Source organism: Arachis ipaensis, chromosome B10 (genome assembly GCF_059453495.1).
Source record: "Arachis ipaensis isolate K30076 ecotype BB chromosome B10, ASM5945349v1, whole genome shotgun sequence".
NCBI lineage: Eukaryota > Viridiplantae > Streptophyta > Magnoliopsida > Fabales > Fabaceae > Arachis > Arachis ipaensis.
The window spans coordinates 62,585,329-62,601,140 of NC_142435.1; the positions used below are offsets into that span (position 1 = coordinate 62,585,329).

At 35.4% G+C, this 15,812-nt stretch overlaps 1 non-coding gene across 1 annotated transcript; it reads left to right on the plus strand.

Moving 5' to 3' along the window:
* The first annotated feature begins 15,469 nt into the window (after window positions 1-15,469).
* LOC148580273 (small nucleolar RNA R71) lies at window positions 15,470-15,577 on the plus strand. Its single transcript, XR_015899563.1, has one exon. It is a non-coding gene; the product is annotated as a small nucleolar RNA R71 (small nucleolar RNA).
* The last annotated feature ends 235 nt before the right edge of the window (window positions 15,578-15,812 follow it).

The window sequence follows — 15,812 nt, forward strand, 5'->3', positions numbered from 1 at the left end:
TAGTCCAAAGAATTAGACACCAAAGTCATAGTCAATTCTTTGTATTGACTCTATATATTGTTGTTAGACGTATAATATATATGAAAAATAATAAATTAAAACTTACATGGTTCATGAGATAGAAAAATAAAGAGAAGAAAATAATCATAAAGATTAAAACAATAAAAAATGTATAACATAGTTCTTATCTTGCCACATTTAAATGTTATATATCAATCTAATAAATTGATAAAAATAAAAGGAGATACAGTACTGGTTTCATACGTCAAAAGTTGGGAATAAATTAAAAAAGCAGAGAAATAACTGAAAATATAGATTAGATAAGTAAACTAAAGAGAAGAAGAGATATAAGTAAATGTTATGCGTAAAAGTAGTAATTGAATAAAATTTGTAACTGCAGTGGATGAATGCAATGGAAGAGGATGGAGGCGAGAGTGTTGAAGGAAGGAGAAGAACCAAACAGCAAGAAAAATATAGAAAAGTAAAATCCAAACTGCAGTGGATGGAAGCAATGGAAGATGTGTTGTTATATTTATAGAAGTAACAGAACTGTTTTCATTTTAGTGGGAAGTTAATAGAAGTAACAAAATTGTTTTCATTTTAGTAGGTAGTTATTTGACTTTTTTGTGGGTTAATGATTTTTAATTAAAAACAAAAATGTATTTTTACTATTTTGTCCATAATTTTAGTTTGTAAAATAAATTATTTGAGGGCAAATGATGTCTACCAAAATTGGACACCAAACTCTAGTATTGCCTTTATATATTGGTATAGATTATTATAGTATAACGTTATCTATATTAATTATTGAAAGTTTAATAAATTTTAAAAAAATATCATGAAAAGTTAAAGATAAAAATATAATTAATAAATTTTATTTCAGAATGTCATTTATCCTAAGTACGTAGTATGTGTTTCCTTTATTAGAAGTGGTTCAATTTTTAAATTTTGTTCGTAGGTAAGTTCATTTTTTAATAAAAAAAAGGATAAAAAAAAATAAATGAGAACATGTATTTTCCCATTATATATTGGTATAGATAGATAGCTTTTGTTATTTTAAATAGCTGTTATATTTGACGTAGGTGAGATATATCCTAATTTTATTTTTGATTTATTATAATTATATATCATTACCAATTGAGAATACAAAAAGTTAAAAAAAATTAAATTAAAGTGTTATTAAGAATTTTAATGTTGCATTGATTTATTAATTTAATATATAAATTTTATTTTTTATTATAAAATTATTATCAAAAACTTTAATATAAAAGTACTTTTTGTCGTTAATCTTACATGACATCATTTTTTTTATTTTTTTAATACAAATATATAAAAATTATATATTACGTTATATATTATATATTGGACGACGGGAATGAAATATATTAAAGAAATATTATTATTAATTACTGACCATTAATTTCTGAAAAAAATTTTTTATAGATGAATGATGTATAAAAAATTTGGAATGTTAACTTTTAACTTCATATACGATTAATATATTGTTTGATTAAGAAAGATACTGCTTGGATGGTAAACCATGTATAGTAATATTAATTTAATTAATTTTGTTACAAAATATTAATGATAAAATAGCAACCAATTATGTTATTTTTATTTCTGTACCTGTGGTAGTTCTATTGCCATGCGCTTCCATTCCTGCATTTTTAAAAAGTAAAATATAATTATTAAGAACGAATTCAATTTATAACAAAGAAATTTAAATGATGTCATCGTGTTACCCGTAACAGATTGATGATAAGTGGTAGCTCTGGCCATTTGTCTAATTGCAGTCAATCTGGCTACCCCTATGTTTGTAGTTAATCGGGCACCTCCACCAGTGTTTGGCATTGAAGTTGTATCAGTTGATATGGCAACTTGTTTTCCTTGTCGAATCATCTCCCGATAACTTGCACATCTTCTAGCCAGGTATTGTTGTCTCTGTTCTTCGGTCATGTTCTGTCTTCTTCGCCTAGCATAATCTGTCCAACTGGGTCGACATTGACGTGGCTGTGAATTTCGTGAAGTTTCCATTTTTATTTGTCAGAAAGATAGGAATAATATGCAGAGGAAAAACGTTTGTGAGAGCACGATTGAAAGGAAAAGAGTCTCTTAAGAGTTGAAAGTGAGTTAGTTTTTAAAGCGAGTACTTAGTAGTAGCAGTTTTTTACAGTTTTAAAATATATCGTGGGTTGATGGGAATTAGTTTGACATTCTATCGTGGAGTAAATTCTTTCCTTGATAAAAAATAAGAAATATGGAGGATGTAGTAAGAGTTTTTTTATATATTGAATCCAGTGTATAAATAAAAAAATAACCAGAGATAAAATAGTAAGAAAAAATTGTGTACTAAGTTTTTTTATATATCTGTAAATCTGTAAATTTAATTAATGAGTACACTTTTATCTGTAAATTTTGTTTAAAAAATAAATATTGGACATAAAAAATATGTAAACCATGTGTTGTAGATTTAATTATTTCGATACTTTAAATACTTTATTTAGATTATTATAATGATTGTAGTATAATGTTATTTATATTAATTATTTATTTTTTAATAATTTTTAAAAATTATCATGAATAATTATTATAAATAAAAATACATTTAATAAATTTAATTTCAAAATATTATGTCTTTTGAGTACGTGGAAATAGTTCAATTTTTAAGGTTTGTCATGAGTCAACTTATTTTGGTTTAAAAAAGAAACAGGGGTAAAATAGGAAGAAAGATTTGGATACCAAACTTCCATATCCCCATTATATATTGGTATAGATGATTGTAGTATAATGTTATTTATATTAATTATTTATTTTTTAATAATTTTTAAAAATTATCATGAATAATTATTATAGATAAAAATACATTTAATAAATTTAATTTCAAAATATTATGTCTTTTGAGTACGTGGAAATAGTTCAGTTTTTAAGGTTTGTCATGAGTCAACTCATTTTGGTTTAAAAAAGAAACAGGGGTAAAATAGGAAGAAAGATTTGGATACCAAACTTCCATATCCCCATTATATATTGGTATAGATTGTTATAGATATATTGTTATAGATAATCATGCTATATATGTACATAAAAACTAATTAATCATCCGTATAAAATACATATTAAAATACAAAATACACGTTGAAAATAAATTAAACAACAAATATATAATGGTTAATGGATAATTTGATAACTGATTTTTATGTACATATAATATATTTTTATTATAAAAATTACTGTTTTGTTATATATATATATATATATATATATATATAATTTTGTAATTGTGGTTAGAATTTAAGAATAAAAAAACTTTTTTTCCCCTGATAAATAGCAAGCTCCGATCCACATCAAAACGGTTTACATCTCAAAACCAGAGTTCCTCATGGGTTTGGGCTAAGGTGAAAAATTAATGGTGAAAAATTAAAAATTAAAAATAGATTAAGACAAGAATTTGAGATTAAATTAGATTGATAATATTAGATAAATAATAACCAAAGTTATTTTGTTTAATATAGTATCTTTAATTTCATGCATATAATATTTATAATTATATATTTATTATTATATTTAAAATTATATAATTTTTCTAACTATAATTAATGAAGACTAAAAAAATAATTTTAGACTGTTTGAACTTTGAACTAGGGGTGTTCATAAAAAAACCAAAATGTGGTTAACCGGTTAAAAAACCATAACCACATTTTGGTTAACCAGTTTAATGGAACAATTTAAAAACCATATCCATATTTTTTAGAATTGGTTAACCAAAACCAAATTAAAAAAAACCGGTTTTTAACCGGTTAACCAAAACCAAAACCAAATTAAAATCAAAACTTAATTTCAAAACCAAATTACATACTCTTTCTCTCTCTCTCTCACCCTTCCTCTCCCTTTCTCTCTCCCTCCCTCTCCCCCTTACTCTCTCTTTCTCTCTCTCTCCCTCCCTTCTTTCTCTCTCTCTCTCTTTCTCTCTCTCTCTCTCTCCTCTTTCTCTCCCTTCTCTCTCTCCTCCTATCTCTCTTTTTCCCTACTCTCCCTCCTCTCTCTCTCTCTCTCATTTTCCTCTTTCTCCTCCTCTCCTTTTCTCTCTCCCTATTCTCTCTCTCTCTCTCTCTATTCTCTATCCCCTTCTCTCTCTCTTCTTTTCCCCCTATTTCTCTCCCTTTTCCCTCTCTCCCCTTTCTTTCCCCCCTCTCTCTCCCTTCTCTCTCTAACTCATTTTTCTCTTTATCTCCTCTCTTCTTTCCTTCTCTCTCCGCTTCTCTCTCTCTCTCTCTCCCTCTTTCTCTCCTCCTCTCTCTCCCCTATCTCTCTCTTTCCCTATATTCCTCTCTTTCTCTCTCTCTCTCTCTCTCCCCTCTTCCTCCTCTCTCTCTCCCCTCCCTCCCTCTCTCTCTCTCTCTTTCTCTCTCTCTCCACCTCGTCTTTTTTTCTCTCTCCCTTGTCTCTCTATCTTTCTCTCCCTCTCTCTCCCCTTCCATCTTTCTCTCTCTCCCTCTCTCTTTCTCTCCTTCTCTCTCTATCTCTCTCTCCTTCTCTCCGCTCTATCACTTCCTCTCTCTCTCTCTCTCTCTCTCTTTCCTTGCCCTCTTTCTCCCCCTCCTCTCTCTCTCTTCCTCTCTCTCCTCCCCTTTTTCTCTCTAATCATCTCTCCCCTTTTTCTATCTCTCCCCTCCTCTCTCTCTCTCTCTCTCTCCTCTCCTCTCCTTCTCTCTCTCTCTCTCTCTCTCCCATATCTCTCTACTTTCTCCTCTCTTTTCCCTTCTCTCTCTCTTTCTCTCTCTCTTTCTCTCTCTCTCCCCTCTCCTTCCTCTCTCTCTCTCCTTTACCTCCCATCTCTTTCTCTCTCTCTTTTTTCTTTTCTCTCTTTCTCTCTCTCACTCATCTCTCTTTCCTTTTCTTCTTTCTCTCTCTCCTCCTCTTCCTCTCTTCATTTTCTCTCCTTCTCCTCTTTCTTTTCTTACTCTCTCTTTTCTCTTTCTCTCTCAACCTTCTCTCAATCTATATCCCTCTTCTATCTCTTTTCTCCTCTTCTCTCTAAAGCGAGAGAGAAGAGAGAGAAAGCGAAGATAGAGAAGGAGAAAGAAAAAAAGGAGAGAGATAAGAAGAGAGAAGAAGGATAAGAGAGAGAGAAGCAGAGACAGAAAAAGGACAAAGAGAGAGAAAGAGAGAGGGGAGAGAGAGAGGATGAGGAGAGAGAAGGAGAGAGAGACAGAAAAAGAGAAGGATAGAGAGAAAAGAGAAGAGGGGAGAGAGAAGGAGAGAGAGAGAGAGGAAGGGAGAGAGAAAGAGGGAGGGGGAGAGAGAGAGCATGGGGAGAGAGAGGGAGAGAAGGATAGAGAGAACGAAAGGGGAGGGGGAGAAAGAGGGGGAAGGGGAAGGGGAAGGGGAGAGAGAGAGAGAGAGAGATAGAGAGGAGGGGGAGAGAGAAGAGAAAGAGAGGAGGAGAGAGAAAAATGGGAGAGAGAGAGAGAGAGAGAGAAAAGAAAGAGAAGAGGAGAGAGAGAGAGAGAAAGAGAAAAAATTATTTATAGAAAATATTGAAAAGAGATAAGAAAGAAAAAGGAACGAAAGCAATGGAAGGGACTTCATTATTTACAAATGTTACTCGTATCATTTAGAAAGAAAAAAATTAGATTAAAAAAATTCAATTAAAAAAAGGTTTAAAATTTTGGATTTTTGTATGTAAAAATATTAATTTTTGTGTAAAAATCTATTTTTACATGTAAAAACCAATTTTATGGTATAAAAACTAATTTTTCCAAAAACCGGTTTTTTGTGTAAAAATTTGGGTTTTATATGTAAAAATATTAATTTTTGTGTAAAAATATATTTTTACATGTAAAAACCAATTTTATGGTATAAAAACCAATTTTTTAGTACAAAAACCGATTTTTTGGTGCAAAAACCGGTTTTTTGGTGCAAAAACCGGTTTTTTAGTACAAAAACCGGTTTTTTGGTACAAAAACTGGTTTTTTATATAAAAACCGGTTATTTTTTTAAAAACCGGTTTTTATTTTAATAACCGGTTAAAAATCGGTTTTGAAATTCACTAACCGGTTAATAACCGGTTTCATCATGAAAAACCAATTTGGTTAATTAACCAATACTATATTTTTGGTTAACCAAAAAACTGGTTTGGTTTTTGGATTAACCAAACCATGAACACCCCTAGTTTGAACTAATTTTCTATTAGATTCCAAATATTATTGAGTTAGATTAGGTTAAATTAAAAGGAGTATTTTATTTTAGAAATTTTGAATAATATTTTTAGTATATATTAGGAGAGTTAGTTAGTGTTTCTATATTTGTATTGGTAAATTCAGTTATTGTTAGTTATAGTTTGTTACTCATTTCTGTTAGAGCTAAGCTAACAGACCTCTCTTCTCATGGTTATAAATAGTACAACTCTTATTGTGTTGTACTTGAAGAATTCATATAATGAAAAATAGCTTTCTGATTTACTCTCTCAATTTCTCTTTTTCTCTTTCTATTCTATGCTCTGCTTTTGCTTCTTGTTGTACTTTTTGATCTTAGTATCCAATGTCTCTATCTTAGTATCAAGAGCTAGAAATTGATTGCACTTTCTTTCTTTGCATCCTTCTTTTTTTCTCTTTTCATTCTTAACTCTTCTCAGTTCTTTCTCCTTGCATTCTAGATTTTTTTTGAAACTCCATCATCAGTAATCATGGAGATTGTTCTTTCAGACTCAACAACAAAGATAATTTTTTTCCATTAGGTAATAAACTCAATGAGAACAACTATTCAACTTGGAAGCATCTTGCAATTCTTACCATTCAAAGATTTAGTAAGGAAGATCATATGGATCCATCCAAGATACATCAACAATTCGTGACAAATGAAATAACCAAGACTATCACAAAATCAGAAGACTACAAGACTTGGAGACAACAAGATCTAACTCTTATAACTTGGCTGGTGATATCAATGTCTACAACATTCTAGAACAAGGTTGTGCTTATAGAAAATTTCATGAAATTTGGGCCAGAATTTAAAAATAATTCACTGCTTGGCTTCATCAAGGGTTCAAATCTTGAAATTACAACTTCAATCCATCAAAAAGACTAGCACAGCCTCAAAATATCTTGTTAATATTAAAAAATTGGTAGATTCTCTTAATGCCCTAGACTATAAAGTTAGGAAAGATGATCATATTCATGATATTCTCAATGGTCTTTCTGAAGAATATACAACATATAATTCATTTGTTATGTCTAGACTTGGTTCCTATAGAGTAGTGAAAGGAGAATCTTTCGTTCAACCTTTGATGATATGCTTCAAAGATATAAAACTCAAGATTCTGCAATACCAATAGCACACTTAGCTTAACCTTTTAACTTTAATCCTGGAGGCAATTCAAGAAAAGGAAGAGGAGAATAAAATTTAGAGGTGGAGAAAGATTTAACTATGAAAATACAAGACCTCAATGCTAATCATGTGGCAGAACAGGTCATGTAGTGTGGACTAGTTTTCATAGGGTTGATCCCTCCTTTAAACACAATACGAGTAATGAATTATCATATAGTTTCATATTTTTATTGCCAGTTCTCAACCACCATTACCATCTTCAACCTTTTAACAACCTAGTGCATATATTTCTAAACCCTCATCTGTAGGTGACTCATCTTGGTTTGTTGATTCGGGTGCAAGTCATCGTAACAAATTCTCCAAATCGACCAGAATCAGACTAATTATTTGTAGGTAATGCTGAAGGTATTGGCATTTTTCCTCTTGTTCTTCTATTCTATTTGATCCCTTAACAAATATTGCTTATCAACTAAAAGATTTACTCTATGTTCATGAAATTACATAAAATGTACTCGGTGTATCTACATTTGCGGCAAATATCCAAGTGTTCTTTGAACTATGGCCTAATACATGTTTGATTCATGACTAAAGTTCCAGACAACTTCTCAAGGGAGGAACTAAAAAGGACATTTAAACATTTGACAATCTTAGAATTCCTAGAAATACCCTTGGTGTTTGATGAGCGGATATTTTATATGCTTTTTGGCATCATTTTCATATAGTTTTTATTATGTTTTATTTAAGTTTTATTATATTTTTTTAGGTTTTAGTGCAAAATTCATATTTTTTTATTCTACTTTGATTTTGTGTGTTTTATGATGATTTCAGGTACTTTCTGGCTGAAATTGAGGAGCTTTGGAAAAGTATGTGTCAGAGATAGAGAAACGACTACAGATGTTGTTAGATTCTGACCTCGATGCACTCGAAGGAACATTTCTGGAGCTACAGAATTCTAAATTGTGTGCTCTCAACGGCTATAAAAAGCTAACATCAAGGGCTTTCCAGAAATATATAATAGTTCATACTTTACTCTGGAAATTGATGTCAAGGCATCATTGCCTATTTTTCTATGCTTTTTCACTGGATTTTTGTTTAGTTTCATACAAATTTTGTTGATAAAGGAGCAAAACCATGAAAAATCTCTGCATTAAGAAAATCTCAAGCATAGGTAATTTTTTGTTAATATACAGGATAAATATGATAAAATAGATCACACTAAGTGAAGTTATAATTTTGAGCATTATTAGCACACTTAGTATAAGTAAAGATTATCTTGTATGTTACTTTGATACACCTATTTGTTTGATGATAGGCAAAGAAGAAGTAGAGAAGCAGATAAAAGCAAAAAGGGAGAACCAACGTTGGTGCCAACGTTGGAGTAAACGTTGGAAATCAACCAACGTTGGTATAAAAAAATTGAGGAAGCAATGTTGGAGGGAACGTTGGTGATCCAACGTTACCCCCAACATGCGCGAAAAAAAGCTTGGAAAAATCAACAGCCACGCTTATTGGTGCACGAAATTGTGATCTCAGGCAATGGCGCCAAAAACTCTGTACGCACGTCTTAATAAATCATTTTTCATTCACAACTTCGAGACAACTAACCAGCAAGTGCACTGGGTCGTCCAAGTAATAAACCTTACGTGAGTAAGGGTCGATCCCACGGAGATTGTCGGCTTGAAGCAAGCTATGGTCACCTTGTAAATCTCAGTCAGGCGGATATCAAATAGTTATGGAGTTTTCGAACATAAATAATAAATAGAAAATAAGGATAGAAATACTTATGTAATTCATTGGTTAGAATTTCAGATAAGCGTATAGAGATGCATTCATTCCTCTGAACCTCTGCTTTCCTGCTATCTTCATCCAATCAATCTTACTCCTTTCCATGGCTGACTTTATGTAAGGACATCACCGTTGTCAATGGCTACTTTTAATCCTCTCTGGAAAATGGTCCGATGCGCTGTCACTGCATGGCTAATCGTCTGGAGGCATCACCCTTGCCAATGGCTGCATCCTATCCTCTTGTGAAAATGGTCCAAATGCTTTGTCACAGCACGACTAATCATCTGAGGTTCTTGATCATGCTGGAATAGGATTCACCCTCCTTTTGCGTCTGTCACTACGCCCAGCACTCGCGAGTTTGAAGTTCGTCACAGTCATTCAATCCCAAAGTCCTACTCGGAATACCACAGACAAGGTTTAGACTTTCCGGACTCTCATGAATGCCGCCATCAATCTAGCTTATACCACGAAGATTTTGATTAAGAGATCCAAGAGATACTCATTCAATCTAAGGTAGAACGGAAGTGGTTGTCAGGCATGCGTTCATAGGGAATGATGATGATTGTCACGTTCATCACATTCAGGTTGAAGTGCGAATGAATATCTTAGAAGCGAAATAAGTTGAATTGAATAGAAAAACAGTAGTACTTTGCATTAATTCATGAGGAACAGCAGAGCTCCACACCTTAATCTATGGAGTGCAGAAACTCTACCGTTGAAAATACATGAGTGAAAGGTTCAGGCATGGCCGAATGGCCAGCCCCCATGATCTAAGATAGCATAAAACTGATCAAAGATGTCTAATACAATAGTAAAAAGTCCTATTTATACTAAACTAGTTACTAGGGTTTACAGAAGTAAGTAATTGATGCATAAATCCACTTCCGGGGCCCATTTGGTGTGTGCTTGGGCTGAGCTTGAATGTCACACGTGTAGAGGTCAATCTTGGAGTTGAACTCCAGTTTGTAACGTATTTCTGGCGTTCAACTCTGGCTTGTGACGTGTTTCTGGCGTTTAACTCCAGACAGCAGCGTAGAACTGGCGATCAACGCTCTTTTAAGTCATCTAAACTCGGCCAAAGTATGGACTATTATATATTGCTGGAAAGCCCTGGATGTCTACTTTCCAACGCAATTGGAAGCGCGCCAGTTTGAGTTTTGTAGCTCCAGAAAATCCACTTTGAGTGCAGGGAGGTCAGAATCCAACAGCATCAGCAGTCCTTCTTCAACCTCTGAATATGATTTTTGCTCAAGTCCCTCAATTTCAGCCAGAAATTACCTGAAATCACAGAAAAACACACAAACTCATAGTAAAGTCCAGAAATGTGAATTTAACATAAAAACTAATGAAAACATCCCTAAAAGTAACTAGATTCTACTAAAAATATACTAAAAACAATGTCAAAAAGCGTATAAATTATCCGCTCATCACAACACCAAACTTAAATTGTTGCTTGTCCCCAAGAAATTGAAAATCAAATAGGATAAAAAGAAGAGAATATACTATAAATTCCAAACTATCAATGAAACATAGCTCCAATTAAATGAGCGGGACTTGTAGCTTTTTGCCTCTTGAATAGTTTTGGCATCTCACTTTATCCATTGAAGTTCAGAATGATTGGCATCTATAGGAACTCAGAGTTCAGATAGTGTTATTGATTCTCCTAGTTCAGTATGATGATTCTTGAACACAGCTATTTTATGAGTCTTGGCCGTGGCCCTAAGCACTTTGTTTTCCAGTATTACCACCGGATACATAAATGCCACAGACACATAATTGGGTGAACCTTTTCAGATTGTGACTCAGCTTTGCTAAAGTCCCCAATTAGAGGTGTCTAGGGTTCTTAAGCACACTCTTCTTTTGCTTTGGACCTTGACTTTAACCGCTCAGTCTCAAGTTTTCACTTCACACCTTCACGCCACAAGCACATGGTTAGGGACAGCTTGGTTTAGCCGCTTAGGCCAGGATTTTATTCCTTTAGGCCCTCCTATCCACTGATGCTCAAAGCCTTGGGATCCTTTTTATTTACCCTTGCCTTTTGGTTTTAAGGGTTATTGGCTTTTTGCTTTTGCCTCTTGGTTTTAAGAGCTTTTGGCTTTTTCTGCTTGCTTTTTCTTTTTATATTTTTTTTTCGCCTATATTTTTTTTTCTCTTTTTTTTTTCTGCAAGCTTTGTTCTTTGCTGCTTTTTCTTGCTTCAAGAATCATTTTTATGAATTTTCAGATTATCAAATAACATGTCTCCTTATCATCATTCTTTCAAGAGCCAACATATTTAACATTCTTAAACAACAACTTCAAAAGACATATGCACTGTTCAGGCATTCATTCAGAAAACAAGAAGCATTATCACCACATCAATATAATTAAACTAAGTTCAAGGATAAATTCGAAACTCATGTACTTTTTGTTCTTTTGAATTAAAACAGTTTTCATTTAAGAGAGGTGATGGATTCATAGGACATTCATAACTTTAAGACAAAGTTACTAAATACTAATGATCATGTAATGAAGACACAAACATGGATAAGCACTTAACATAGAGAAAACAAAAAACAGAGAATGTAAGAACAAGGAATGAGTCCACCTTAGTGATGGTGGCGTTTCCTTCTTGAGGAACCAATGATGTCCTTGAGCTCTTCTATGTCTCTTCCTTGTCTTTGTTGCTCCTCCCTCATTGCTTTTTGATCTTCTCTTATTTCATGAAGGATGATAGAGTGCTCTTAATGTTCTACCCTTAATTGTCCCATGTTGGAACTTAATTCTCCTAGGGAGGTGTTGATTTGCTCCCAATAGTTTTGTGGAGGAAAATGCATTTGAGGCATCTCCGGGATCTCATGGTGATGAGCTTCATTCGTCTCTTGAGGTCCATGAATGGGCTCTCTTGCTTGCTCCATCCTTTTCTTAGTGATGGGCTTCTCTTCCTCAATGGGAATGTTTCCTTCTATGAAAGCTCCAGCTGAGTAACATAGATGGCAAATAAGATGAGGAAAAGCTAGCCTTGCCCCAGGAGAGGGCTTTTCGGCTATTTTGTAGAATTCAAGGGAGATGACTTCATGAACTTCTACTTCCTCTCCAATCATGATGCTATGAATCATGATGGCCCGATCCACAGTAACTTCAGATTGGTTGCTAGTGGGGATGATGGAGCGTTGGATGAACTCCAACCATCCTCTAGCCACAGGCTTGAGGTCCAGTCTTCTTAATTGAACCGGCTTGTCTTTGGAGTCAATCTTCCATTGAGCTCCTTCCACACATATGTCCATGAGGACTTGGTCCAACCTTTGATTAAAGTTGACCCTTCTAGTGTAGGGGCGTGCATCTCCTTGCATCATAGGCAAGTTAAACGCCAACCTCACATTTTCCGGACTAAAATCTAAGTATTTCCCCCGAACCATTGTAATATAATTCTTTGGGTTTGGGTTCTTACTTTGATCATGGTTCCTAGTGATCCATGCATTGGCATAGAACTCTTGAACCATTAGGATGCCGACTTGTTGGATGGGGTTTGTTAGAACTTCCCAACCTCTTCTTTTGATTTCATGTCGGATCTCCGGATACTCATTCTTCTTGAGCTTGAAAGGGATCTCGGGGATCACCTTCTTCTTGGCCACAACATCATAGAAGTGGTCTTGATGAGCTTTGGAGATGAATCTTTCCATCTCCCATGACTCGGAGGTGGAAGCTTTTGTCTTCCCTTTTCCTTTTCTAGAGGATTCTCCAGTCTTGGGTGCCATCAATGGTAATGGAAAAACAAAAAGATTATGCTTTTACCACACCAAACTTAGAATATTGCTCGCCCTCGAGCAAGAGAAGAAAGAAGAGATGAAGAAGAAGAAGAAATAGAGGAGAGGGAGAGAGAGATGTGTTTCGGCCAAGAACGGGAAGAGAGGGTTGTGTTGTGTGAAAATGAAGAAGAATGGAGGGCTATATATAGGGAAGGGAGGGGGGGTAAGGTTCGACCATAAGGGTGGGTTTTGGGTGGGAAATTGATTTTGAATTTTGAAGGTAGGTGGGGTTTATGAGGTAGGTTTATGGCGAAGAGTGGATGGATGTGAGTGGTGAAGTGGTTATAGGGAAGAGAGGTTGAGGTGATTGGTGAAGAGTTTTGGGGAAGAGTGTTTATGGGATTGTGTGAAAGAGGGGTGAGAAGAAGTGAGTGGAGGTAGGTGGGGATCCTGTGGGGTCCACAGATCCTGAGGTGATCCTGTGGGGTCCACAGATCCTGAGGTGTTCAAGGATTTACAACCTTGCACCAAATTAGGCATGCAAAATGCCCTTGCACACAACTCTGGGCGTTCAGCGCCAGATTGGTGCTTGTTCTGGGCGTTCAGCGCCAGCTCTTCTCCAGGGTGCAATTCTGGCGTTCAAACGCCCGGATGCTGCCCATTTTAGGCGTTCAGCGCCAGAACCATACTCTGTTCTGGCGTTGAACGCCAGCCAGATGCTTCTTACTGGCGTTTAAACGCCAGTAAGGTCTTCCTCCAGGGTGTGATTTTTCTTCTGCTATTTTTGATTCCGTTTTCAATTTTTATATTTATTTTGTGACTCCACATGATCATGAACCTAATAAAACATGAAAGAACAAGAAAAATAAAATTAGATAAATAAAAATTGAGTTGCCTCCCAACAAGCGCTTCTTTAATGTCAATAGCTTGACAGTGGGCTCTCATGGAGCCTCACAGATGTTTAGAGCATTGTTGAAACTTCTCAACACCAAACTTACAATTTGGATATGGGAGTTCAACACCAAACTTAGAGTTTGATTGTGGCCTCCCAACACCAAACTTAGAGTTTGACTGTGGGGGCTCTGGTTGACTCTGTTTTGAGAGAAGCTTACTGTGCCTCTTTTCCATGTTTACAGAAGGGTAACCTTGAGTTGTAAACACAAGGGAGTCCTCATTCAATTGAAGGACTAATTCACCTCTGTCAACATCAATCACAGCTCTTGCTGTGGCTAGGAAAGGTCTTCCAAGGATGATGGATTCATCCTCATCCTTCCCAGTATCAAGTATTATGAAATCAGCAGGGATGTAAAGGCCTTCAACCTTTACTAACACGTCCTCTACTTGTCCATAAGCCTGTTTTCTTGAATTGTCTGCCATCTCTAATGAGATTTTAGTAGCTTGCACCCCAAAGATTCCTAGTTTCTCTATTACAGAGAGGGGCATGAGGTTTATCCCTGAACCAAGGTCACACAGAGCCTTTTCAAAGATCATGTTGCCTATGGTACAAGGTATTACGAACTTTCCAGGATCCTGTTTCTTCTGAGGCAATGTCAGTTGATCCAGATCACTTAGTTCATTGGTGAACAAGGGAGGTTTATCTTCCCAAGTCTCAATACCAAATAATTTGGCATTCAGCTTCATGATTGCACCAAGGTACTTGGTAACTTGCTCTTCAGTAACATCCTCATTCTCTTCAGAAGATGAATGCTTGTCAGAGCTCATGAAGGGCATAAGGAGGTTCAATGGAATCTCTATGGTCTCTAGATGAGTCTCAGATTCCTTTGGTTCCTCAAAAGAAAACTTCTTATTGATCACTGGACGTCCCAGCAGGTCTTCCTCAGTGGGATTTACGTCCTCCCCTTCCTCTCCAGGTTCGGCCGTGTTGACTATGTCAATGGCCTTGCACTCTCCTTTTGGATTTTCTTCAGTATTGCTTGGGAGAGTACTAGGAGAGATTTCAGTGATCCTTTTACTCAGCTGGCCCACTTGTGCCTCCAAATTTCTAATGGAGGACCTTGTTTCATTCATGAAACTTACAGTGGCCTTAGATGGATCAGAGACTAAGTTTGCTAAATTAGAGGTATTTTGTTCAGAGTTCTCTGTCTGTTGCTGAGTGGATGATGGAAAAGGTTTACTATTGTTAAACCTATTTCTTCCACCATTATTAAAGCCTTGTTGAGGCTTTTGTCATGAGAGATTTGAGTGATTTCTCTATGAGGGGTTATAGGTGTTTCCATAAGGTTCACCCATGTAATTCACCTCTGCTATTGCAGGGTTTTTAGGATCATAAGCTTCTTCTTCAGAAGATACCTCTTGAGTACTGTTGGATGCAGCTCGCATTCCATTCAGACTCTGAGAAATCATATTGACTTGCTGAGTCAATATTTTATTCTGAGCTAATATGCCATTCAGAGTATCAATTTCAAGAACTCCCTTCTTCATAGGCGTCCCATTACTCACAGGATTCCTCTCAGAAGTGTACATGAACTGGTTATTAGCAACCATGTCAATGAGTTCTTGAGCTTCTGCAGGCATTTTCTTTAGGTGAATGGATCCACCTGCAGAGGTGTCCAATGACATTTTAGCTAATTCAGACAGACCGTCATAGAATATGTCCAGGATGGTCCATTCTGAAAGCATGTCAGAAGGACACTTTTTGGTCAGTTCTTTGTATCTCTCCCAAGCTTCATAGAGGGATTCACCTTCTTTCTGTCTGAAGGTCTGAAAATCCACTCTAAGCTTACTCACCTTTTGAGGAGGAAAGAACTTGGCTAAGAAAGCCTTGACCAGCTTATCCCAAGAGTTCAGGCTATCCTTAGGTTGAGAGTCCAACCATACTCTAGCTCTGTCTCTTACAGCAAAAGGGAAAAGCATGAGCCTGTAGACTTCAGGATCTACTCCATTAGTCTTAACAGTATCACATATCTGCAAGAATTCAGTTAAGAACTGAAAAAGATCTTCAGATGGAAGTCCATGA